The following is a 26,843-nucleotide window of genomic DNA, read 5'->3' on the forward strand; positions in this document are numbered from 1 at the left end:
AGAACCCAATGATGATGTTGTTATCACCCCTGTTGATGGTTGGGCTCCCCCTAAGCCAACTGCCAACCCCAAGGACTTCTACAATTTTGATGTTTTCTTATATGAATAGTTGTCTTATCCAACTTTGTGCTAAGTAAATCATCGGGTGATCTTATGTCCCCTAACCCCTTTTTTGTTGATATGTATCATTAATATTTAATTAATAGGAAAGGTCTATTCATCAAAATAAAAAATATTGTTAATATAATATTATATAACTATATGAAATGTTCATATAAGCAATTTAAATGGACCATATAGTTATTATTAATCATAAACATTTGTTATATATAACTTTTATATTAAACACAAAAAGACTAATACTTTAACATAGAAAAATTATTTGTTGTTATAAAAATAACACATTCTTATATAAAATACAACCTATATCCAACACAAAAAGACCATTAGTTGAACACTAAAAGTTTTTGACAATCTCACACATTTTATGAGAAAATGTAATCTACATTTATTAGTATTCAGCTTTTATATTTGTGATGAGACATATTATTGATATGATTTACTTTATGCATATACATTGCTACCCCAATAATTGTACACATAAGAAAAGTATTTGTACACTAAGATATCAATGTTTATTTTAGTAAGCATATTATATTTTGAGTGACACACATATATATATTAGATAGCTATGATATTTGATTTGAGATAAAAAGTAATTTATTTCACTCATTAATGAATTTATTTATTCTATAACATTTATAAGTTTTCATGTGTTCAACTATTGGTATATTTTTTATCAACACTTGGATTTTTTTAATATTTATGAGTAGATCAATTAATTACAATATATAGTAAAAAGGTGTTGGAAGATTTGATAATATGTTCACAATAGGGTGATCAATTATTGGTACCCACTCAACTATTGGTTTGTCTCCCCTACCATAGATTATTTTTGGATCTCCCAGGGTATTGTAATTTTATCTGTGGAAAGAAAATTGGTAGGTGGCAATATGGGAGAGATAACATTCATTTTATACCAGTTTGAGCCACTTCAAGGATTAATGAACCATTTGGCAATGGGAATTAGACTAGAATAAGTATCTGAAATTTCCAAAAATATCAAATCTTCCATTTGGGTGCACCAAATCAGAATTGAGAATAGAAATATGTATTCCAAATTTGATCTAAAAATGAGCACTTTCTATTCCACCTAAATAGGTGGAAGTGATAGGTGGAATTAGAATACCAATTCTCATTCAAATTTTGACTTCTTTATATTTGATGAAATTTTTAAATCTGCCTCAACTTAAGCATCAAACTTATTATCATCACTACAAAAATGATGAGAATAGAAAATCAAAATGATTAGGTGAGGGAAGGGGAGGGGAAGGGAAGGGATTACAATAGACCACCAAACATCACAAATGGTTTTATATTACTATAAACTTACATGATGTGTAAACATCACAAATAATTACAAAAAACTCACATGATGGGAAAAGTATCATCACTTTGGCTTTTCTCCTTCTTGACCTACATCAAACTAATTATTGAATCCATATAAAAAGAAATCCATCTACCAAGTTATATGGGTGCCCAACCGTTGTACTCGCTAGTTCTATAAGAATCCTTTTCCAGTACATGTTTTATCAATATGTCAAACCAAACTCTAGGGTACCGATAATGCACCCCTTACAATAACTTAGGTGCACTACAATGTCTACAGTTGCCTTTAACAAACACAACTCACACTCAACTAATTTGTCCAAAATACATAGCCCTTGAGGATATAAAACTATCAAAATTTCAATCAACTGCCAACTTTGATCTTCCTCGTACACATCTTCTTGCATCTACATGCTCTAATACCATGTTAAAACACAAGATAAAGAGGAGAAACTCATAAAAGAGCTCTAAGATTGTATTACTAATTCATCCAATATATAGAGAAATACATAATCAATTTTAAGTGCACTATTTATCAAAGTTGGATGCATTATTAATGGTGGAAAGTGAAGTGCATAGCTAGGTAGTTGGGTGAAGGAGCGGCTAGTAGGATGTTTGTTTGTGCCAACAACTTTGTCAACATCAGCATGATTTATTTACGCCTCCTAACAGGCCCACCATTAGGTGGTTGAAAGAAAATTTACTTTGTTCTATTTGCACTATAGGACTAGGCTCTGATAAGTGAAGAATTTATTATTAGAGAACCAGTATAATCGATATCCATAAGGTTATAACAGTAGCCTTGAAGCCATTCATCTGTAAAATTACCTCGATAAGCAATAAAGAATGGACTGAATATCCCACTAAATTGGTCCTTCCTACATGTGATATTGAAACCAAGGTACCCACACTCAGGATTGTCAATCCAAAATGGATACCTCACGTTCACAGAACCACACTTTTCAGGAGGGCATTGTCCAATTTTAAAGCCACCAAACATAAACAAATTACAGAAAATAGAACAACTCTAAAATTTATTTGCTTTTCCATAAATAATTTCTCACTGAGCAAATCCAATTGCTCAATTATCAAAACACAAGAATGTAAAGAATCTTAAAATTATAATGAGAACCCGTGTGCAATAAATCAAAGGCATTATTAAAGCAAACCGTGTGATTTTGTTGGTAGTAAACAGAAATTAGTCGAAAATTAATGTCAAATTATCATTTTATCAACACCACGAGGAATGGTCAGAAAGATAACCATAAATAAATTAAACAAAATCCTTCCCCCTCACTCGAAAATACCTTAAACATTTTATTAATATTAACCTCTTCAGATTTGAACTTAAAAACGGAGGCTTCATGTCTCATACAATACCCCACGTAGCATAAAAAGGGTTTAACAATGTTTAGATAATGCAAACTAAAGCATGAAATCTGTAATTCTCCAGGATTTACTATGTATAGTGTTAATCACAATTAAAGAAAAAGTAAAAGTTTATTAATAATGAACGAAATGATTAAACAAAACAACTAATGACTATGTGAGTGACAAGCTCCTCACATTGTCGGAACACATATTTTCGACGAAGTAAAGACAAGTCTGTGAGACTTCTGGTCAAACGACAACGGCCAGTAGTCACGGTTTGAACAAGAAATATTGTGGGGTTTAAAGTTTGCAATAAAAAGGTGTAAATAAGTTTGAAATCTTATATGGTAACAAGGGTTTTTTAATCTATTTTTTCTATGCAATCAGATGCACCAAAATGTATGAATCTATTTTTTCAAATTTCAAATTTTTTTTAATTTAGTTAAAAGAAAAAATATATATATTTTTAATTTTTTTAACATCATTGAAGTTTATATTAAGGACGCGACTATTCTCCATCCAAACTGTACAATTGACCAATTTTTAAAAAGTCACAAACATCATGATTTTTTCTGAAAATTTTAGCGTATAATCTTCATGATCTGCATAGTTTGTAGTCGAAAACAACAAAAAAATTAGAAAAAAAATTACTACAATTTTATGAATTTGGAAAAAAAAAAAGTTTGCCTTTGTTTTGTCTTTAGTGCATTTTGGATGGAGATTAGCCTGTCCTGGTTTGCATAAAGTATCAAGATAATAAAATAAATAATTAAATAAATGTTTGCATTGTCTATAAATGAAATTTTGTAATAATTTTATGGTTAAGATTATTTCAATAAACTCTTTATTTGTCTATTACTCAAATATTGGCATTATTTATTACTTTAGAATCAAATCATTTAATATTACCTTAATAGGGTATTTTGTGGGTAGGACTCCTCATGGAATCTACCTTGACACTGTGTAAAACCTTACCAAAGGTGTTTTTAATTTCATTTTGTCAACCCTTCATAGGCAGACATAGTTTTTAGCAATGATACCTGGTCTATGCATTCTTCCCTACTAGTTTTTCAAAGATGGTCAAGAGATTTCACTGTCTTTGATGACAAAAAGTTTAGGGTTTCTGTGTGGGTAGATTTCCTAGGTTTACCCTTGCCATGTTGGCCTTTTATTGAGTCTATTGCTAATACTTTTGGCAAAATTATTACAGAGGAACATGAAATTTTTTTCAATGCTCGTCCTCAGAAATGCATATAAGTTGAGGTTGGTCTCTCTAAGGATCTTAAGGATTCTGTGGAGATACAGATTGGTTCTCAAACCTTCTCTCAGAAGGTGCTTTATTTGAATCTACCTAACACCTATTATAGGTGACAACTAGCAGAATACAAGATTAGGGATCGCCCTTTGGCTATGCCCTTGTCAAACCAAAAGAAGGGAAGCAAAAAGAAGAATGGACCACTATTGGGTGTAAGGGAAAGGCTCCCTTGGCTCCTAAATAGTCATATGCGGCTGTCATTTTAGTTTCTTCTATTTCAATAGCACTGCAAACCCCAGCCATTATAGGAATGCAAGCGATTTTTTCAGAACCAAACATTGGTGTTTCATTGGTTCCAAACCATGGTTCATAGGGGATCAAGGTAGCTACCAGGGCTAACACCTCGGTTGTGATTCACACCCCTCTTTCTGCTTCCTCCATTGTGACTCAAAATGTATGACATTCTCGCAGTCCTCCTAGACATGCTAAGACAATAAAGGAGAAATGTTAGGCCATTAGTCCAAAGGATTTTCCTTCTAGCTTTAACCAAGTTTCAACTTTCTTGTGGAATAGCTACTCCTCTCCTAAGGACGAGGAATATATGGAAGAATTTTCACGAATTCTTTATCATGGAATGTGCAAGGTCTTACAAACCTCTCTAGAAAGTACTATGTTAGGGATACCCATCATAGACTTTATAATTTAGATTTTCTCTGTATGCAAGAAGTTAATATCTCTGGTTTAATGCTTTCCTCTACATGTCGTGTCATTTGGCTAGATGGCATTATGTTTTCCTTTCAACACGATTCTAGCAGAGGTGGTGTATTTACTCTTTTGTCACCTTGTCTCCATTTTACTATTGTTTCACATGGTTCTGACCCCATGCACAGAATCATTTGGCTTTTTCTTTCCATTAATAATAATTCTTTTGGAGTAGTTAATGTTTATGCTTCGAACGATGCTGTGGAAAGATCTCAATTGTGGGGTTGAATGGCTAAAAACTTGCCTCCAACTACTTGGGTTATGTGTGGTGACTTCAATATGGTTGAGCTAGCCTCTGACAAAGATGACATTTTGCCTTTTCTCTAGACAACTAGGGAAAGGAAAGCCTAGTACTATATGGGTAATAAATTAGGCCCTTTTATCCCAATACTAACCACCACCAACATAGTGGGGTTTGGCACACTTGGTCCAACTTTCGAGCTAGCTCTAACTGCATTTTAAAATGTCTCAATCGTGCCATGACTACTACACAATCTTTTTTTTCATTTTCTAGGGATCGAGATTTACCTATCATTCCTTTGTTAGATGTGATATTAAGACCACTATCCCATTTATTTTTCTATTTTGTGGCATACAGCTATCCAATGAGTTTTCAGGACTTAGTTCTTCCTTAATATGCCAGTGCCGATGTGTGCTTCCACAATGGCTCATATCCTACATTTTTGGAATTTGGAGCCATATTCTTAGACAGGGTGGATTCAGTGGTGGAATGATTCCATTAGTAGAACTACTCAATTTCTGTGTATCTATAGGTGGCAATTGGCATTTTTTAGAAGGTGGTCTTATGAATGCACTACCACTACTCTCAAGAAAGCTTTTGAGACTCTCACCCTTAACCCTTTTGATGTTGATTTGCAAATTCAACTCACCAAGCTGCACTAGGACAAGTAGGTTCTAGAGAATTATGTTGCTCAAGGGGCCCAAATCAAAGCTCACCTCCATTGGTTTGAGGTTGGCAATAAAGCTTCGAAGAATTTTTTCGGGCTCTTCAAGCCCATCATACCAATTTTGGGATTAAAAAAATCAAACAAGTCACTTCTATTGTTTCTAGTCTCCCTAAAATCCTACAAGCTTTTGTTCACCATTACAAAAATGTGTTTTCTTCACAGGGAAATTTAGTTGCTCAGGAGGAAGCCCTTAGAAAGTGTATTTCTGTTACTCCAAACTACCTAGTAGTTAAACAACATGCTTTCTGTGAGCATCTTCTCACCATTTGAGACCTTAAAGAGGTAGTTTTTTCATGGCTGATGAAAAGTTCCCCAGGTGTGATGGGTTTCCTTGTGAATTTTACAAACACTTCTGGGAGTATATTGGTCTCGACTTGCACAAAGTTTATCTTGAAGCCTACCATTCAAAAAGCCTAGGAGCTATTATCAACAAAGGAAACATCAAATTCATACCTAAAGCTGGCGATCCTGAGCATATTTATAACTAGCGGCCCATTACCCTTCTTAATGTGTCTTATAAGATTATTGCTAAGGCAATTTCTCATAAAAAAATTCCATCTCCTTCCTTTAATTGTGTGGCCAAAGAAAACTAGCTTTATCAAATCTAGGTAAATTCTTGACAACATCATTATTGTCTAGGAAGTTATGGAGTGGGTATGCAAGTTCAATCAGCTATCTATTTTTTAAAAATTGATTTTACTAAAGCCTATGACCAGATTGAATGACCTTTCATTTTGGCTATGGTCTAGGCTCTTGGTTTTGGCCCCAATTTTTTGCAGTCTGTGGAGATTCTAATGCTTGTATTACTATCAATAGCTCCCAATTTGACACCTTTGGTATTTTTCGTTCCATCAAGCAAGGTTGCCCTCTGGCTCCAACATTATTTGTTCTTGCTACTGAAGGATTTGGTTACGTACAAGCTCACTCCATCTCTTTAAGTTTGGTTTGTGGCATTTCCTTACCAAATTCCTCTTCCTAGTTGGTCAATGCTCATTTTATTGATGATTCTTTTCTCACTCTTTTGGAGGATGAAGAAAACATTACTAATGCCTTGAATTGCCACTTTTTGTCAAGCCTTCTCTTTTTGAGGATGAAGAAAACATTACTAATGCCTTGAATTTCCACTTTTTGTCAAGCCTTTGGCTCTTCTATTCAATGGCATAAAACACTCTGTTATCACCAATCTTTTTTGCCGACTCCACCTTCACTTAACGAGTTTGAATGAAAATGGTTCACCCATGGGGATATTTTTTTCTTTCTGGGCATCTTTTCCTTTCAAGCCTTGCCAATTGATCTATGGAATGTTGTGTTTGTCAAGATTAAAAAGAAGATGGACTATTGGCTTATGAAACCACTTTCTCTTGTGAAAAAAATTCGTATTTTCTCTAAAGTTCTTGCAACTATGCATGTCTATTATTCTTCCTATTGTGCTCCTTCTAAAGCCTCCTATAAGAAACTAGAGTGATTTCTCTGTGATTTTCTTTGGGCCTTTGGTTCTGACCATCATGGCTTTCACAGAGTTGCTTGGGATTTTTTGGTCTCCCCAAAGAGTCTAGAGGCCTTGGCCTTCTCCCCACATAGAAGAAAGGCCTCACTCTTTGTGCAAAATGGATTATTTGTGCCATCATTGGAGATGAAGCTTGGAAGATTCTTGTTCAGCATTTCATTTCCCCTAGGTTTCCTGTTAATAGACTTGCATGGAAGGGGATTGGCTTTCAAACCCTTCTCATCATCGGAGAACCCATGCACATACAAGGCTCTTTTGTTATCAAGAGCATATGGAAAGCTTGGGAAGCCATCAATCCTTGGCTTCATTGGTTTGGTTATGAGTTCCATGATGGGTTCTCTTTGAATTAGAAGAACATTTGGTGGTCTCCTTTGTTTCCCATCTAGGGTATTCCTCTAGCCAAGACTCCAGGTGCTAGTGCTCTACATTTTTTCAAATGTGGCATCAAGACTCCTAAAGCCCTTTTCTCTAGGGTCTCCATGAGTCTCAGATCTTGGGAAGATATGTAAGTCTAGTTCCATCATGCCCATTTACATCAGTAGACTTTTGACTTGCTTCTTTCTACAATTTGAGTTCACTTAATTCATAAAGGGGGTATCCAATTTGTTTGACCTTGGTGAACTGACTGGAAGTGGTATCCTACCACTCCATTCACCAGCTACAAGCCAAGTTTGGGATATTGATGGCTTTCTCCCCATCTACCAATGGTGGATACCCTCAATCAGAATTGACATTTGCAATCTTCCCTTTGCAATAACATCAACTACTAGTCCACTATCCTAATAATAATAGAATTGCAGAATGTAAAACATTAACAATCAATAATCACAAATAACATCTACACAAATTGCACTGGGATTTAATGCGGAAACCTGATTTGGGAAAAACCACTAGTAACATGTCACCAATCTTTTACTCTTCTGAAGTGAGTTCTGTTAGGAGTCTTGAACCTATTAGGAGTTTCCTTGTTAGAGGACTTTAGAGCATTCTATTAGAATTTCATCTTGATTAAAGGATTTCAATACTGATAAAATGGTTAGAAAGTAATAATAGGTTTCGATTTGACTAATACAACTCACTTGCAAATACAAATCATAGTTCAGCTCACATGTTGATCCACTTACTAGCCTTTATTGTCATTGGTGTCTCTAATACACTTGGAAACCATTCAAGTAATCACTCTTCACTTCTTCTCAACTCTTCTCAACCTCTTGCTCAAGTTTGCCCATCAATAGCATCAACAACTACTCTAACCTTTATTAGGTCTTCACCAGTTCTCCTAACCTCAACTCCTTCCAAAGTTAACCCTTACACCTCCTTAAATAGATAATCCTAATCTTTTTCCACTTAAACACCACCATAGGTCTTAAGGTTAGGTCAAATTATTGAATCCTTCCAAAATTTCATTTCCTCTTTTCTCTTCTAGAAACTTCTCCAAAATTATCCTTGAATCCTTGCATAGAAACACACAAGAAAATATTTAATTGATTTAAATGATCCAACTCATCATTCCTCATTTTCAACATGATTTACATATTCCAAGAAAACAACTATTTTGGCTGGAAATCATGATTTTCTCATAAACTGTTAAATGTTGTCCCTCAACCGACACTATGTTCTAACACTCGATCATCACTAGGTTATTCGGTGACTACTATCTTTTTTGTTTGACATGTACACAGATGGCCAGTTTATACTAATGCTCAATCGACACTACTTCTATTTGACATATACTAACACTCAATAAACACTAGCATTTCTCAGCACACACTTCAAGTTCTTTAATCTTCTACTCTTTTTCTTGGGGAAGCCTATGCATTTAGTCATTCTTTGATTACTTCTTCATGGCTTTAGTACAACTATCTTCTTCATGTGTAGCATGATTAAAAAGTCACTCTATCTTGTCAAAGTCTAACTAATCAAGTGTCCATTGTAGTTTTCTCTCTATAACTCATCCTTTCCTCTAGGTTCTCTTGTTATGTCCTCTTGTAAATCCTCTTCATCAATCATCTAGATATGACACTCAAATTAGATTAAATAAACTATCTTACCAATATATTTGATATCAATGAAAACATAACAATTATTCCAATTATATTTTCTAACAATCTCCCTCTTTGGCATTGATATCAACACATTTAAAGTTACCATGCAATCCAAAACATGTACTACTTCGAGCATAGACTTTCCAACAATCTCTCTCTTTTAATTTAGTTCCGATTCTCATCCATCCAGCTCACATAAGATCATATACTCTCTCTTTGATATACATCTTCCTTGTTGTAGAAACACCTCATATAAGTTCTTCTACTTTGCAATATATCTTGCTGAATACTATTGTTAACTCTTTCATGTATGACTTCTCTTCGTTGTTCACTCTCCCTTTATATGGTAACTCAATCCCTCTCTCAAAAGAATCTCTCCCTCTTTGACAACAATTCCAAAGAAACTTTATCTATCTCATACATCTTGATTATGTAGATATCCTTATGTCAGTACTGAATTTACCTTAGTCATCTCCCTTCACTCTCTGATTCTTCCTTCACTTCTTTAACCAACTCTTAAAGTAGGACTTTTTGCATCATCTTGTTTGATATTGTGATCAACGCATTTGATGTAAAGCTCCATCTCAGCTTAAATAGCCTTGTCCAGGGGTGTCACCCCTAATTTTTCTCTTAGATATTCATGAGCATCCTTAGGTAATGCCTTAGAGAAAATCTTAAATATCTTCTCCTTAATGTTCACATAGTCCAATCTCACTTCTATGTCTTGAACTAGCTCTCTCAAGTAATGATACTTGACAACAATATGCTTTGTCTATGTGCATCACATGATTCTTTGATATATTTATAGCACTAGTGTTATCACAATAGATAGCAACTGGATTAGTGATATGTTCCTTCACCCCTTTCAACAATTGCTTGATCCATATGATGTTTGAACAATTCACTACTACTTCCACATATTCAGCTTTAGCTAATGATTAAGAAATATAGTTTTTCTTCTTGGAGTGAAGGATGTAGCAACATTATAATTGCCATGCAGAGTCAATGTAACTTTTTAGAGGTGTTTTGTTCTCATTCAATTTTCCCTCTTTCCTATTATTTTCCCTCTTTGGAAGGTGTGTCAGCACAAGAATTTTTGTCTATTCCATTAATTTATGGAAAACAAGTGATTGCATGCATGCTAAATGGATTCTCTATTAGGCTAACTATAGTAAACCTAAATCTAGTATGCAAATGGTAGTTTTTTACCACAAGTTTTGGTTATAAAATTCTTCCTTGGAAAATTCTACCATTTCCATCATGATTCCAGCTCTTATGGGGTCTCTTACATTGTATAATCATGCATGTTATGCATATTGAAAGTGAAAATGATTAACATAACTTCACTTTGATTATCTAGTAGCTTTATTTTTCCTTTTTTATTGTTTACAATTTTTACTTCTATCTTTTAGCATGCTCTTAAATTTTCTTTTAGTTTAAATTCTTCAATCTCACTATCACCCGAGATAGCTTAAATGTCACAAACTAAGGCTTGGTTCTTGGACTGAAAGTATTCAATAGTCAAAATAGATTTATTTTTCCAAACTTAAATTTAAGGATGACCCCAATCCCTTACTGATGCAAGAGCATCGAGATCATATTTTTTTGACCTATGGTTTGTGCTATTGAGTCTATGTGTGAGACGTATTGGGAAACCTTTTCGTAAGTGCAGATAGAGTTTGGATGTATCATCTTGGAGTTAGAGCTATTTTGGTGATTGTTGGTTGTATGTTCCTAATTTATTAGAAGACCTTGGAGATTATGTTCCCAAGATTTGATTTGAGGGAGTTGTTGTGTACACTCTTGGATGACACATAGACCTATGCCTAAGGGAGCATACTCTTATGTTTTCATATGAGTTATCTATGCTTTGTAAACTTGGGGCTTGTCCTAACTACTTATTTATTTCATGTATTTAGTGTTTTTTGCCGAGTTGACTTGTAGCTTGAGCTTTTATTTAATATGTGAGTGTTTATTTAATGTGATTTCTTAGGCCGACCTGTGGCTTGGTTTAGTATAAGTAGAGGGTCTTGTCTTGTCTTGAGACATGAATAGATGATGAGTTTAGCATAGAGTAGCTGAGAGGAGTGAATTATGAGTAGAGCTCATAGCTAAGTGTGGGCTTGGGAAATAAATAGGTTGCTTGGTGGCTTGCGAGCACAAATTTAGACTTTTCTTGGGGTTTTCTAGCAGATTTTTGATTTGGGATAGCTAGTGGTTGGATCTTATGAGGTCTTGTAGAATTATTATTGTAATTATTGTTATGTTTGGCCATAAATTTGAAGGCCTTACACCAAGGCATGTTGGATGAAATATTATGATTATATAATGAGAAGTGGCATTGTTGTTGATCTAAATCTCTATGTTATTGTTATATTTTGTTGTGTGGTTATTTCTTAGGGGCTAGGACATCTCCTTTGGAAATTATCCTACCTTGCCCTATATCAAGTGGTATCGGAGTGAAGGTTGTTGATCTAGTTATTGAGAGAAGGTTTGAGCAGAGTTTGATCTTGTGGTAGATTATTCTTTCTAGAGTCCTAGATCTCTTTTTTGTAAGGTGGAAGATCGTGGTTCTAACTTACCATTGTAGAGGACTTGCAAATGGATCCATGGTTGTAAAGATGAAAAGTTGATCTTGTTGACCAAAAGTTTGATCTGATTGGTGATTGTTAGAGATTTGATGTAGAAGATTTACAAAGATCTTGGAAGATGCCATCGAGAATATTAGACCTTGGGATGATTGGAGATCTTTGTGATGTGGTGGAGTTGAAGATAATATAGGTGTTTTCTCAGGTAGATGCTTCTTTGTCTAAACAATTTGAATATAAGGAGAAGAAAGTTGTATGCTACTAGAATTGGAGTGTACCAGTAAGAAAGAGAGTTATTTTTTCAATTAAGAAGATTGTTCAAAAAAGAAGACACTTTGTTGTTCAGGAAGAGGTAAAGGATGACTTCACTGAAGTAGAAGAGGTATGTGTGGCTGGTTTTGTTGATCAATTTGTGGAGTCTTAGATACCTAAGCTTACCAAAGAGGTTCCTAACCTTGTTGATACTGGAAAGGAGATTTTTTTTCATGATCAGTTGGTTGGATCTGACATGGAGATTGTAGAGCACCTAGTCGTGGATAATCGAGTTGTTGTGGGAAATGAGTTACATGTTGTAGAGCATCTTGTTGGGGGTCATGGAGTTTTTATTATGAGAGTTGACATATGGACAAAAATTTGCATATAGTTGCCGATATGGATCTAAATTCATATGTTGTTGTTGAGATAATTAAAGATATACATGTTCTATGTTGATATGGGTAATGTAGATATTGCTAGTGTGGATTCACTAGTTGCTAATCTGGGTGAGGATCTACGTGGTACTATTGATTTGGATTTGTATGTTGTTGATGATGATTTACTAAGGATTGACATGGCTGAAGATTTTCATGTTGCTCTTATTGTGGATTTGAGCTTACATGCTACTAATTTGGTTTTGAACATAATGTTGCTAACATGGGTTTCATGTTTCTGGATGCTACTATTGTTGGTTGTGATTAGTTGTAGGAATCATTGGTGAAGCATTATATTCAGTTTGTTCCTGGGAGTGAGCATGTTGATTGGATTGTTGAGATTCTTTTGACTCTGGTATTAGAATGGATGAAGCCAAGATGGTTGATGTGAAAATTGGGTCTCTTGTCCTTGATGGATTGGAAGCCTTTGGTGAAGATGAAGTTGGTCACAAAAATTTCTTTAGTATCGAAGTATGGGACATATTTTTCTATTTGCATAGGGAGTCTGATGTAGGAGCATCGAGCTCATATTTTGTTGACCTATGATTTGTGTGATTGAGGATGCGTGCAAGACATATTGGGCAACATTTTCCTAACTGCGGATAGAGTTTGGTTTTATCATCTTTGAGTTAGAGAAATTTTGGTGACTATTGGTTGTGTGTTATTGATTTACTAGAAAACCTTAGATATTATATTCACGAGCTTTGATCTAAGGGAGTTGGTGTGTGAATTCTTGGATTTGGGTTGTTGAATGACACGTGAACCTATGCTTAAGGGTATGTACTCTTACATTGTCATTTGAGTTAGTTATACTTTGTACACTTGGGACTTGTCCTAAGTACTTATTTATTTCATGTATTTAATCTATGTTGCCAAGGTGACTTGTGGCTTGATGGTGTATTTAATATGTGATTGTTTACATAATGTAATTTGCTAGGCCAACCTATGCCTTGGTTTAGCATAAGTAGGGGGTCTTGTCTTATCTTGAGACATGAATGGATGATGACTTCGGTATGGAGTAGTTGAGAGGAACAAAAATTGAGTAGAGCTTGTTGCTAAGTGTGGGCTTGGGAAACAAGAGGGTTACTTGGTAGCTTGTGAGCACAAGTTTAGATTTTTCTTGGAGTTTTCTACCAAATTGTAGATCTGAACTAGCTAATAGTTGGATATTGTGAGCTCTTTCAGAGCTATTATTGCAATTGCTAATGTATTTGGCCATAATCTGGAAGGCCTTATAGCTAGACATGTTGAAAGAAATCTTATGATTCTATTATGAGAATCAACATTGTTGTGGATCTAAATATATGTGTCGTGTGGTTATTTGTTGAGACTAGGACATCTCCTTGAAAGATTCTCCATTCTTTCACTTATTCATTTTGTGGTTGAGTTTATATTGCAAGTCGATGAAGTACATCCATCAATTTCTTGTAGTAGTTAGATACTTGCTTTCAGTAAAAAATAATCTATCTTTACAGGGTTGCCACTGGATATTAAAGCTAAACATGTCGTTTCATGGTAGAAGAGTCACCATCAAATTCATATAGTATTGAATAATTGAGGTCCTCCTAGTAATTGAGAGTGAGATCGTCCATAATAACCTTTCATCTATTTACACGCGGTGGGCCCATTCATTGGTGAAGTTGTCTAAAGTATCTCTCATATATTCAATGCTTCACAAAACTTTTCTGGGGTGCAACACCAATTTTTAATTTTTAATCTCCCATGACAACCGTGTATAAGGGAGGTATTTTTGGACTGAAAGCGAGTGGAAATTTACACGAGACATATCATTGACTTGGAATATAAACCTGTTGGTAAACAGATTTGTCACAGTAGAATTTTCCCAACGGAGTGTGTGGCAAATCGTTCACAACAGTTGGATAGGCCCTTGGTATGCGGCCTTCCTCTGCGTTTAGAGGGGCAGCTCCCTCGTATGATATAATTTTTATAGGGTTTTTTGAATAAAAGATGGAATCAAACTTTTAAAGGTGAGAAAGCTCATGATGACGAATGCACCACACAACTTCAAAGCTTTCTCGAACTACTAATTTAAAATTGCTAATAACAATGATCAAGATCTACGCTTGAAAAACTATTACTAGCACAACGCTGATCCACGGATTCATAAACATCTACACCATACCGTTAGAATGCTCACTACAAAGAGAATCAACATTTGAAACAATTTAGATTCGAAAAAAGGGAACTCAAACTGCACATTCCATTATTTTCTTGCACCAAGAAAGCAATAGAGATTTTTCAATTCAGAAATAAAAAGTGTACATACTTTCCAAAATTTATCCCTAGATCAAAATTTCAGCATAGTGTTCCCTTATTTTTCCAACCAAAAAGTCCCCTTTACAAAGCCAAAATGACTCCTTATATAGATACTGAGGTTAATAACTACCTCTTCGTGGTTAATAACCACCTCCCAAATACGTGATTTGGGTGAGGTTAATTAACCTCAACAAAATTAACCTATAAGCTCTGAACCTTGAACCTGAAATATTTGAGGGGATGATTGAATAATCCACCCTTATTGATCCCTAATAGATTATATGTGAGCTAAAGTTCAAAAACAATGACCTTCTCAAGTTCGTGTATACTATCCATAGGATGCTCCGATCTGCCTACCATCTCAATCACAAGTGAAGGAAAGGTGGCAAATGGTTCACCACTTTTTGCTATGTTGCATGTACTTTCACGCTACATCTTCATATCACCATCGCTCTTCTCTCCTTCATTTAGGTGAGGTATTGTAATGCCGATATGCACTAATTTTTCATAATGCCCATTTGGGTTATCATGGATTGTGGAGGAGGACATTTCTTCATGCATTTTATTTTCTCACCACAAGAATTTGAATCCATTATTCTACTGCACTGTAAAGAATTGTGCCCCATTGATTGAATAATATCATGGACAGATAACACCTCCTCCTCATCACTGGAAACTGTTATCTTTTTCTCTGGCAATAGCTCTTGTTGTTTGAGTGGCGCTCTTGTTTCACCTATCATCGATATAATACTCAAAAATCTCTCTCAAAGAAGGCCCATCTTCAGCCTTCCCATTCCTTAAAACCTCAAGCCTGTCCCATTTTTTTTTTTTTTTTTTTTTTTAGAATTGTTATGAGGTCCCTCCATTCCCAACACACGAAAATCTACGCAATAAGTTGAACCTACCATCCCTCTACCGGGATTACATTTTTTTGATGAAAGGTTAGGAACAAAATATTCCATGCTAGCCGATGCTAAGCCAACAAGGATTTTCATTCTCGGGGATGTTTTCCACTGCCTATGCATAGAGTATGAAGAATGCCAAAAGCATTCCTTTCTCCTGGGGTATATTTTGGAATGAGCATCGCACTAATTATAGTGGACAGATCATCTACAAGACGTCACTTGCACTCGCTGCTTTCACCTTGTTCACCTCCTTCGAGTGTCTGTCCAATACTGTTTGAATGTGTATTATGAGATCGTACGTTGCACGAACACAACAATCTACAAATATAACCAAAAGATTCGGTTATTGGAGATGCCCTCACTCCTGCTTTCTCGCTTATTTTTCGATGTTCATCTCTTTTGTTTGGCTCTTTAATGTCGGACGTATCATCAATCTCAATCTTTGCTTCTTCAACTCGAGAGCCTTCTATACATAAATTCCCAAAAATCATGGCATTCCATAACACCACATCCCATTCAGGCATTTTATCAAATAGTTCTTGCGCCAATTTCTTCATTTCTACATGCCAGCCCAAACTCGAGGTGCGGGTGTTTGGATAATTCCAATCTTGAGTTTTGTCACACACGGCTTGCAATGTCTGACAAACCTGATTTGCAACTCATAATACCGTTCCTTTTCATGCACAAGGGTGATGTCTATGGTTGCCACAATCCACACGTTCCATGTTTTTCCTTTTTGTTTTCATTGCTCTCGGCTTCTTTACCTTAACTATAAGCAATGATCATTGAAGTCCAGGAGATGACACTTCGGTGATGCATTTTGTCAAATACTGTTCGAGCATCTTTTTTTTTTAAATTTCCACATTTAGTATACATATGTAAAAATGCACATGCTACGAAGACATTTGACTCAAAACCAACCTTAATTATGTCACCATGAACCTCCTTACCATGTCCCAGAGCTACCATCTTAGCGCAGATGGGTATCGTGCTAGAATAGCTGAATTGATTGGGCTAGATCCCATTTTGCTTAATTTGAAATCTAAGGCTTCTTTACCAAATCCATACCCAGCATAACATGATATCATGGTAGTCCAAGACACCACATCCAGTCGAGGCATTTCTTTGAAGATCTTTAAAGCCTGATTAAGATCACTGCTCTGTGCATATCCTGCAATCATTGCATTCCATGAGATCACATCTCTTTGAGACGTTTCGTTGAATAGTTGACGTGCCATGTCTAGACTTCCACATTTTGTGTACATATCCATAAAAGCACTTGCAATGACAACATCTGACAAAATCCCTTCTGCATCGTTTAAAAACTTCTCTACGGTTTCCTTGAAGTAGTCCACAAGTTTGCTTCTCAGGAGATAAGTTGTAGAAGGGAACAATTCTCCGTAGAAGGTCCTCAAAGAGATGATCTTCTTTCCAGGTTCATCGCATAATTTTGTTGCTCTCACATGGTTTTTCTAGCTTCTCTCTTCTCATCCGACCGTGGAGGATGCGATTCATGCTAACATCTTACATGTATTGGATAAGAGATCATCACAACTGACAAGTGCTGATGAAGAAGAGGTTAGTTTCAGCTTCGAAGAGTTGAAAGATAAGAAATATTTGCATGTTGTTCTGCATGAGTCAATGTGGCTTTATCCTCCTATGCTGCTGGCTGAGAGCATTTTACTAGCAACAGCAGCTCACATGGCATTGTTGTCATCCTCGAAACTATCAACCTCAGCTTAAAATTGCCGGATATTAAACCATCAAGAAGGGGACAAAAGATAAAGTGGAAACATTTATTACCAGTTGCTCTTATTGACATGTCTGATTTCTCATGGAGAAATTTTAAACAGGTTAATAACTACCTCATAGAGGTTAATAAAAACATATTTTTGGAAGCCATCATTAACCTTTAATGAAGTTAAGAAAAACATGTTTTTGGAGGCTTTCATTAACCTTTTGAGAGGTTAAGAAAAACACGTTTTTGGGGGTTAACATTAACCTTTTAAGAAGTTAAAGGTTAAGAAATACGTGTTTAGGCGGAAATCATTAACCTTTTATATCTTGAGGCTCAGAAGTTGGATTTCAATGATCTCAAGTGCTGTGCGGAACTGCTAACGAGCAGGGGACATGGAGGCTTAAAGACTCACAAAATTCAAAGATAAAATTGCCAAATTAAAGCTTAAAATCGAGCAATTTTCAAAAATCAACCAAGACTTATAAAATTGAAAGAATTTTATAACCGGGCAACAAAACCCCAACCATGAAACGGATGATAAGAAACGATGAGACATGGAGGAAGTGCGTAGAATGGATTTTTACTAAACACATGGTCGAAAATTCACAAAAAAGAGTCAAAACCAAATTTATGGAAATGTTATATATTTCCATATGCGAGCTACCTGTTGAGGCATAAAATATAGTGAAATTAAGGATTGAAGAAGAAAAGTAATTATAGCATATGCAGAAGAATCGAGAGCAATGGCCACAAGTTCGCGCGGTAGTCGTCAGTCTGACTAGATATTATATTTGCTTCCTTCAACAAGTATTGGTGAGGTTGGTCGAGTGTCGGTCCGTAAATTGATCTGCACAAGTCCAAACTAATTGATATTACGTTTCTTCCGTGCTATCAAAGGAAGAACAAAAAGTCAAACATTATTTTTTTTTATTCACTAAAAATAGCGAAACTTTTCTAAAATATTTATTGTTTTCAATTACAAAATATATAGATCAGAAACATCAAATGTTTAAAATTTCAAAAAAATCATTATGTTTTAGGTTTTTTTGAAATTTAGTCAATGGCGCAATTTGTAGGGAGGATAGCCACATCCCATTTCTTTTTAGTTCCCTATATATCATGTCATTATATTCACACCTCTCTTTTGAAATGCCAATGATCACTAGTGATTTGGGCTAAGTTCTGGACTTAGCATCGAGTCTTCGAGTGGTCTTCTTAACTTTAAGTTTCATTGGGTTCTTGGGATTTTATATATAGTTTGTAGTTTTGACTTAAATCTTGATGGGGCTTACATTTAGGTGCTATTCAAATTAGATATAAAATAATAGTTAAATAATAATAGAGAAGTGTAGAAATATGTGAAGAAGTTCAATTAATTGAAGTATTGATTATCTTGTTTTTACTTTAGTTGAATTGTGAAATTACTATTAATAATGATAATAATGAAGAAATGTATATGTTTTAAATAATTCAATTATTTTAAGTATCACACATTTTAATTTTTTAAAAGGGTATTGAATAGTTCATGCTACATACTTCCTTATTCTATTCCCTTCAGTTCATACCAAAATGTTGTAGGTGACTTCTTCATCTACCACATAATCTAGCTTAATAGTTTGTGTCCATTTTGGACATGAGTGATTTTAAGGCTTTCATAGATTTGTTCTACATTACTTAGTTGTGGGACTTATTGATATTATTCATATAGGCATTCTATTAGTTTGTAAGCCAATTACTTTTGGGGAAGGTCTATAAATAGATTTTAAGGTATCAAATATTAAAAGTTTAAAATAATCAAATTAGAGAATGCAACTAATTAAGAATATGACTTTTTCATAGTGTTATATAGTCTATGAGAATGGTATGCATCCTTACTATACACAATGCTTTATATAATATCTAATTATAGTTTAATTAGTGTTAAAGAAACTAACGTATAAAAAATTCTATGTAATAATCTTCCTTTATTTTTTTTTTGTATTGGTCATTATTGTTCATGTTTGTTTTATTAAGCATATCTATCTTTCTAATAATGAAAATGAAAAAATCAGCTCTTATGATATCTTATCTAATGCATGTCTATCATCTGTGTTTCTTATGACTATGTTCTCTAACATACTAGGCATTAATCCACATTGGTCAGGGGTCACACAACAAATCATTTAATCAACTCAACCCTTTTTGTTCTAGGAGAAGAGTAGGATTTGTATGTATGCGATTTGTGTTATAATCAAGGAATCATATTAAAAAACCCTAGCCAAGATAATTATCAGAGACTTTGATTATTTATGCTTGTTTATTCACTTTTTGTGTGTGATGACATATGGAAACTTAATTGTTTATATGCACCAAGGTGTAATACCCTATATAAGAGTTAATGTGTAACTTTTTTGCCTTTTATGTAGAGACAATATTTATAGTGAAATATATATTCAATCTAGCTACTCATTGTTGTTTCCATGTTATACAAAATGTTTTAAAAAATTTAATCTATACTATTAGTACTTATTAATTATCCTTATTGTTTTCCATTTTTAAGATATTAATGTTATCTTTGAGGTTGTACATTTTATTATTTGTGTTTGTTCTTTATTAATTTTTATCCAAGAATCACTTAAATTACTTTTATTAAAGAAAAATAGTATTTAAGGTTAATACATGAATTACTTACTAGAAATGTACCTCTAGAGTAGTCCTCTAAGATATATGAGATAGAGAGAAGTGCACTTTATAGATTTAGTAGGGTTTTTGTTTTTCCTTAAGGTGGTTTTTCTAGATCCAACCTCGTGATATATGAATAGGCACTCATTTGAACTCTAAAGGCTGATAATTCCATTCATTTGAAACAAAAAATTATTACAACCAAATAGATAATTTTTTTGTACAAACAAATCATATGATTAAGCCTAGATCCATATTATGAATCTTCATTAAATCTGTATAGTGCATGTATGTATATCAACATTAGTACAAAATTCATGTATATTTTTATAATTTTAGGTTAATAAATGTTGGAATATAAATTTTGAATTAATATACATTTATCATAACTAATGACTTAATTTTATCTTATGTTGAATCAATTTTTTTTTATTGAGTATGATGAATAGAAAAGTTACAACTCTACAACTTTTGTATCAACTCAACACATCTCAACTGTTAGTATCAACTATGATTTACCAGTTTATGCATGGATCTTTGAATATTAGTTATTAGATAGATATATTTCATATAAACATTCACAACATGTCTTTGAAAAAGAGCTAACTATCTAATCTATTCAAGAATTGCATTCCTAAAAACCACTATTGTCCAACCTTGTGAGCCCAAATGTATCACTATCAACATCGCTAGGGGAAGGATTGAGACTATATTTGTAGTAATGGGGGGTTCCCTATTTTCCTTATTCATCCTTCTAGTTTCCTTCAATGTTTTTTCAAAGGTGGTGTTGGCATTAAGCTATAGTTGCCATTAGTGACAACACTAATTCATATATGTGAGGACATCGAGCCCACTAACCCAATTTCTAGTATCTACCAAGCATTCCAATGTTAACCAAGTTTCACAGTTTACACCAAGCATTTCAGAGTCTACCAAGTATATACAGGCAGTGTGAAGATCAATGGTTACTACTGAGCTTCACAGTGTCTACTGAGCAGTCAATTAGTGTGATGGAAATTAGTGTAAACCGAGTTTTGGAAGAAGTATCATTTACCAAGTGCAGCAAGGTAAACACATCATTTAGTATCTACCGAGTGACACTATGTCTACCGAGTCACCAATGGTCACTGAGTTCAAAGCTACATTGTGTGATTAGTATGGATTGAGCCTTCACTTCTATTGAGTGCATGATAATACCAAGTAATGTAGTGGATGTTGAGTATCAAAAGGTCATCGAGTCAACTTACAAAACTCGAGTTATTTTCTATTGGGCCGACTTTGCAATGTTTTGTTCACTTGTGTTTTGGCCTACCTTGTATTTTTATGAGATGGAATGGTATATATATGAGGTGTATTGTATCATACCAGTGTGTATCATCATGTAATCATTTTAATGAATGAAGGATTGTAAGAAGTCCATGCAAAAGTGTATCAAGAATAGTACAAGGAAATTCAGCAAGGTCAATACAGGAGCAAAAAAGATCTATCTATCACATGAGGTGATCAATGCTTAAAGGATATAATTAGCAATCAGTTGTAAGTAAGATCCCCTACTTCATCCTAACAAGTGAAATAGTCCTCAATCTTTTGACAAGGTAGACTTAACAGTCTTTGTGTAAATCTTCTAACAAAGTGCATGGATACTTCATTGTATGTTTGTAAATCCTCTAACAAGGTGGACCTAGTAGTCCTATTTGCTCCTAATAGGGAAGATCACTAGAAGTGGTCAATGTAAGACTTAACAGGTCAAATTTATGCTACAATAGTAAAGTTTTGTGGGTATCATCCCTAGCCCGATTTTACTTTCTACTTGGAAGCTTTCTGGGTCACCAAATTTTGTGTTCTATGTGTTATTCAAATGTTTTTCAATTCTTATGCATGCAGTAAAATAGATGAATCTATGGTGAATCATTTACATTGTTATGTGCTAAGATTAATGAAAAGTTTTGAAGTTATTGATTCACCCCTCCCCTCTCAGTAACTAAGCAAGTCTTGATTATTTTCAAAAATTGGTATCAGAGCATTGTGGTTCTCAGGATAAAGTTTAACAGCTTGAGCAAAAGATCAAAGGACAAATGGAGATATTCAGACTTGACAAAGCAATTGAAAATGAAAAGTTAGATTTGGAAATGGCCATGGTCCAGCTCAAAGAAGTAATGGAGCATCTTTCCTAGTCCCTAAAAAGAAGAAAGGAACTTGCAAATTAGATGAATGACCTTAAGTATGTTGAAGAAAATATTGAATAATTTTTTCCTTCAAGTAGTTTAGATCAAGCAAACATTGCAATCAAAGAACTCCTAGAAAAGAATGGATCACTGCAAGAAGAGATAAGGAAACTCAAAAGAGAATAAGAAATTCAATCAATCAGGCTATGTGAGATTTTGGAACAAAGGAATAAGGCAAAAGAAGGCTTGGAGGAAAGAAACATTGATGATCAAAATCAATCCACTCAGCATGAAGACCTTATTGATCAAATCACTAAAGCAAATAAAGAAATCAAGATTCTCAAAGCAGAAAATGAAAGAATAAGAAATGATCTGAATTTTGAAAGATAAATCAATGAAAGAATAAGGAGTGAGCTAAAAGCTTAAAAGAAAATCAATGAAAGATTGAAGAATGACCTAAACACTGAAAAACAAGTCAATGAGAGAATGATGAAATCTCAAGAAAACATGAATCAATTAAATCAACAAAATGAGTAGAATCTTCATAGGAAAAAAGGTAAAGTAGGACTTGGATATAATGAGGAAGAAGGTGAATCTTCCAAACAAGGTGCTAAAAGAAATAAAAAAACCTACATAAAATCATTGTGGGAAGATAGGTCACACATCAAACAAATGTTGGAGCAATGGAAAGGAAAAATTCAATGGAAAGTGCTACAACTGTAATTTGCATGGTCACAAGGCTAATGCATGCAAGGGGAAACAAAAATTTGAAGGTAAATGTCACAAATGCAAGAAGCAAGGTCACAAGGCATCCGAGTGCAGATCAAAACCACTCAATCTAGCTAAAAAACTTGTAAAGGCAATATTTGGATGGGACTACAATACTTGGTGCAGATGTCATTATTATGGAGAATATGGAGACACTAGGATAAATTGTGCAAGGCATCACTTAAGAAAGAAGGATACTACCATAAGATGTTATACTTGCACTAAACTTGGTCATATAGCTAAAACTTGTATGAATTTAGGTAAAGTTGAGGATGAAAAGAAATCAAGAGCTGACAACATCAAAAAATAAATGAATCAGTAGTGGATTCCTAAATCTACTGAGGAAAAAAGTTCAAATCATGGGAGTGAAGTCACTTAAGAAGTGGGTGACTCCATCACCTCAAACTAAGCTCTTAAGAATGAATTGGAGCTATACTCACCAAGAACATCATAAGTAGTTATAATAAATGAAAAGGAAGAAAAAGATCCAATTAGTATTTCAGACACATAGGGATCACAAAGATTCATCCCTCACCAAGTTAGATTAGACTCCATCGAGCAAGGTTGGTTGATAACTCTCTCAAGCAAGGTCGGGAGTAGTGAAAGTTTGGTTCATTCACCGAGTTGCAAACATTTACCGAGTTAGGTCAATGGATGATAATCTATCACACACTGTGTCATTATGAAACTGGAATTAATGAAATTTTCTCAACAAAAAGGGCACAAATCGATTTCATTCTTCATCGCAATTATAGAATTCATAGAGCAAAGAAACTTAAAGAGCTTCAAAGGGTTTTCGAGCGAGTTTGCAGAAAAAATCTTCTAGGAATCTAATCACCTACCGAGTAGCAATGGAATCAACAAGTGGTAGCAATAGAAAAAGAAAAAAGGATTTTGAGAAGCTAGTCAAGGGTGTAGAGTGGAAAGTGCTGAATTTCAAGCTTGTTCCAGTCATTGCAGAGTCTCTTGATCCTTGAAACTGAAGCACAAACACCTGAAACAAAAGGGTTAACTCATATCCCTCATTTTCCAAGAAATTTTCAAATTAAATGGATAAGATACATACTCAGTTAAGTCCATAATAGCCAATTGTTGTTGGAACAACCTATTGTTGGAAATATTCAAGATATGACAAGTTACTGAGAGGGGAGGGGTGAATCAGTAACTTTTAAAATTTCAAACAATAAAACTGCATACTGATATATTCACCATTCATCCTAGTAACGTACTGTAAGCATGAAACAAAATCATTTGCAACACTTGAACACACAAATTTGGTGACCCAGAAACCTTCCAAATAGAAAGTAAAACTGGGGTGGGGATGAAACCCACAAAGCTTCGTTACTGCAGTATGAAGTTGGCCGGTTAAGGCTTACAATGACCACTTCTAGTGATCTGCCCTGTTAGGAGCACAAAGGATTGCTAGATCCACCTTGTTAGAGGATTTACAAACATACAATAAAGTATGCACTCTATTAGGAGATTTACAAAAGACTATTAAGTCTACCTTGTTAAAGGATTTACAAAAACTGATTCACCTATTAGAATGAAACAGTGGATCTGATTACAACTGATTGCTGATAAGATCCACTATGCTCTGATTCACCTTGATGTGATAGATAAAACTTTTCTGCTCCAAAACTTGACCTTGCTGAATACCTTCACAACTCAGCACACATACTTTCGCACGCATGTATTTCTTTCACACTTTCACATTTTCATTCATTACCATTACATTTGAATGATACAATACATTGCATATATATACCATCCAAATAAACAATACATGCAAGGTCGGCCAAAACAACAAGTGCAAATCTCTATACAAAGTCGGCCCAAGGTAAAAACTCGGGTTCACTGAACTGACTCGGTGTCCTTCTGATACTCGGCGTCCACTGCGTTACTCGACATCGTCATGCACTCGGTAGAAGTGAATGCACGGTCCATACTAAACACTTTGAGTAGTTCTGAACTCGGTAACCACTGGAGACTCGGTAGAAGAGATGTCACTCGGTGAACACTTCTATCTGAACTGTAGCTCGGTGATCAAAGGAAACACTCGATAGAACCTTGTGACTCGGTGATAGTTAGTTTCCTTGATAACCGTCTGAGCTCGATAAAATTAATTTCCTTGATAACCTCAGGAGCTCGGTTATCACGAAGTTCTCGGTCAATACTAAGTACATCTTCACTTGGTCAAAACTGATTCCTTTCTTTACCTCGAACACTCGGTAAACATTGGCTGCTTTGTTCACCTCGATCACTCGGTAAACACTGACTTCTTTGTTCACCTCGATCACTCAGTAAACATTGAGAACTAGGTAAAGCTTGGCTTACAAAGGAATGTCCGGTGAGAGCTTGGTAAGCATTCATAATCCAATAAGTGTTGTAACTAATGACAAAAATGTATCATAATGCCAACAATCTCCCCGTTTGGCATTAGTGACAAAAACACTTATGAGACAAAATTTATCTGACATGCTAATGACTGATTCTAAATATACATAGCTTCGTTATATACAACTCCCCCATAGAATGTACATACAGTATTTACATGAGCTGTATATCTCTTCCTTTGTACATTTTTTCTGAAAGCACTTATTCACCCATAGTATACATATCCAACAATAATCTCCCCCTTTTTGACAATAATTCCAAAGAATAAAAGAATATATATAATTATATAGAAACACCAAAATGAGAGATGAACTCTGAATGTACCTAAAGAATAAGCTGGAGAGTCTTATCCCAATTCTCTTGCAAAATTTTGCAGGTGGAAAGAGCTACTTGAACTTCAGCCGAAAGTTCAATCACATGGTCTGCAATGGAGAAGTTATTATCATGGATTAATGTCTTTGAATGTGCAATGTGCTTCTGCATTGAATCCATGATGGGAAGGATCATGTTTTGGATATCTATCAATGTAGATCGGATCCTTGCCTCTTCTCTCAACAGCTCTGCCTGCTTCTCTGACAAAAATTTGATCCTGAGGTGATGAGATGAGCTTGAACTGGGGTCAGGCTTCAAGTTCTGTGTGCTCACCTTTAGATCCTCATCAATTTTATTTAGTTTCTCTCTTATTCCCTTAGTGTACTCGGTAACATCACAAAGCTTAGCAAAAAGAGATGTTACATTATTAAAAGAATTTTCCATATCTACCAAAACTGAGGTTAATGCAACCTGATTTATTGCAATGTTCTGGGCAATGTGCCCCAACACCTTATTATCAAATTTCTTTGCTGCACGCTCAATCAGCTTTTCTTGTCCGGAGGCATCTTTATTGAATTTATTAACTGCCTCTTCCAATTGAATCAAAATGTGTTGAGAAGTATCAACATCAACACCTATAGCCTCAGTAAATTATGTTTCGGGCATCCTCAATTATCCTTTATTCCTTATCCCTTTCCGATCTTAACTGCATCTGAGTAGCCTTTTTCTCAATAAGTTGACTAGCATACCTCATTTCTTCAATGCTAGCATTATCAAAGTCAATCTTTGGAATTACTATCTCTGTGTCCAAGTTAATGTCTTCAGGAATTTCCTTTCCAGTGATCATAAGTCTTAATGGTTGCTTTTGTTTGATTTCTGAGATGACTAGTTTGACCTTTGGAATGGACACAATAGTAGAGACAGAAGGACTAGCAGTAAAAGCTGGGATGCTTGAGGGTTGAGTGCCAATAGGAGTATGTACAGGG

Source organism: Cupressus sempervirens, chromosome 5, assembly GCF_028749045.1.
Source record: "Cupressus sempervirens isolate cs-2001-9-10 chromosome 5, ASM2874904v1, whole genome shotgun sequence".
NCBI lineage: Eukaryota > Viridiplantae > Streptophyta > Pinopsida > Cupressales > Cupressaceae > Cupressus > Cupressus sempervirens.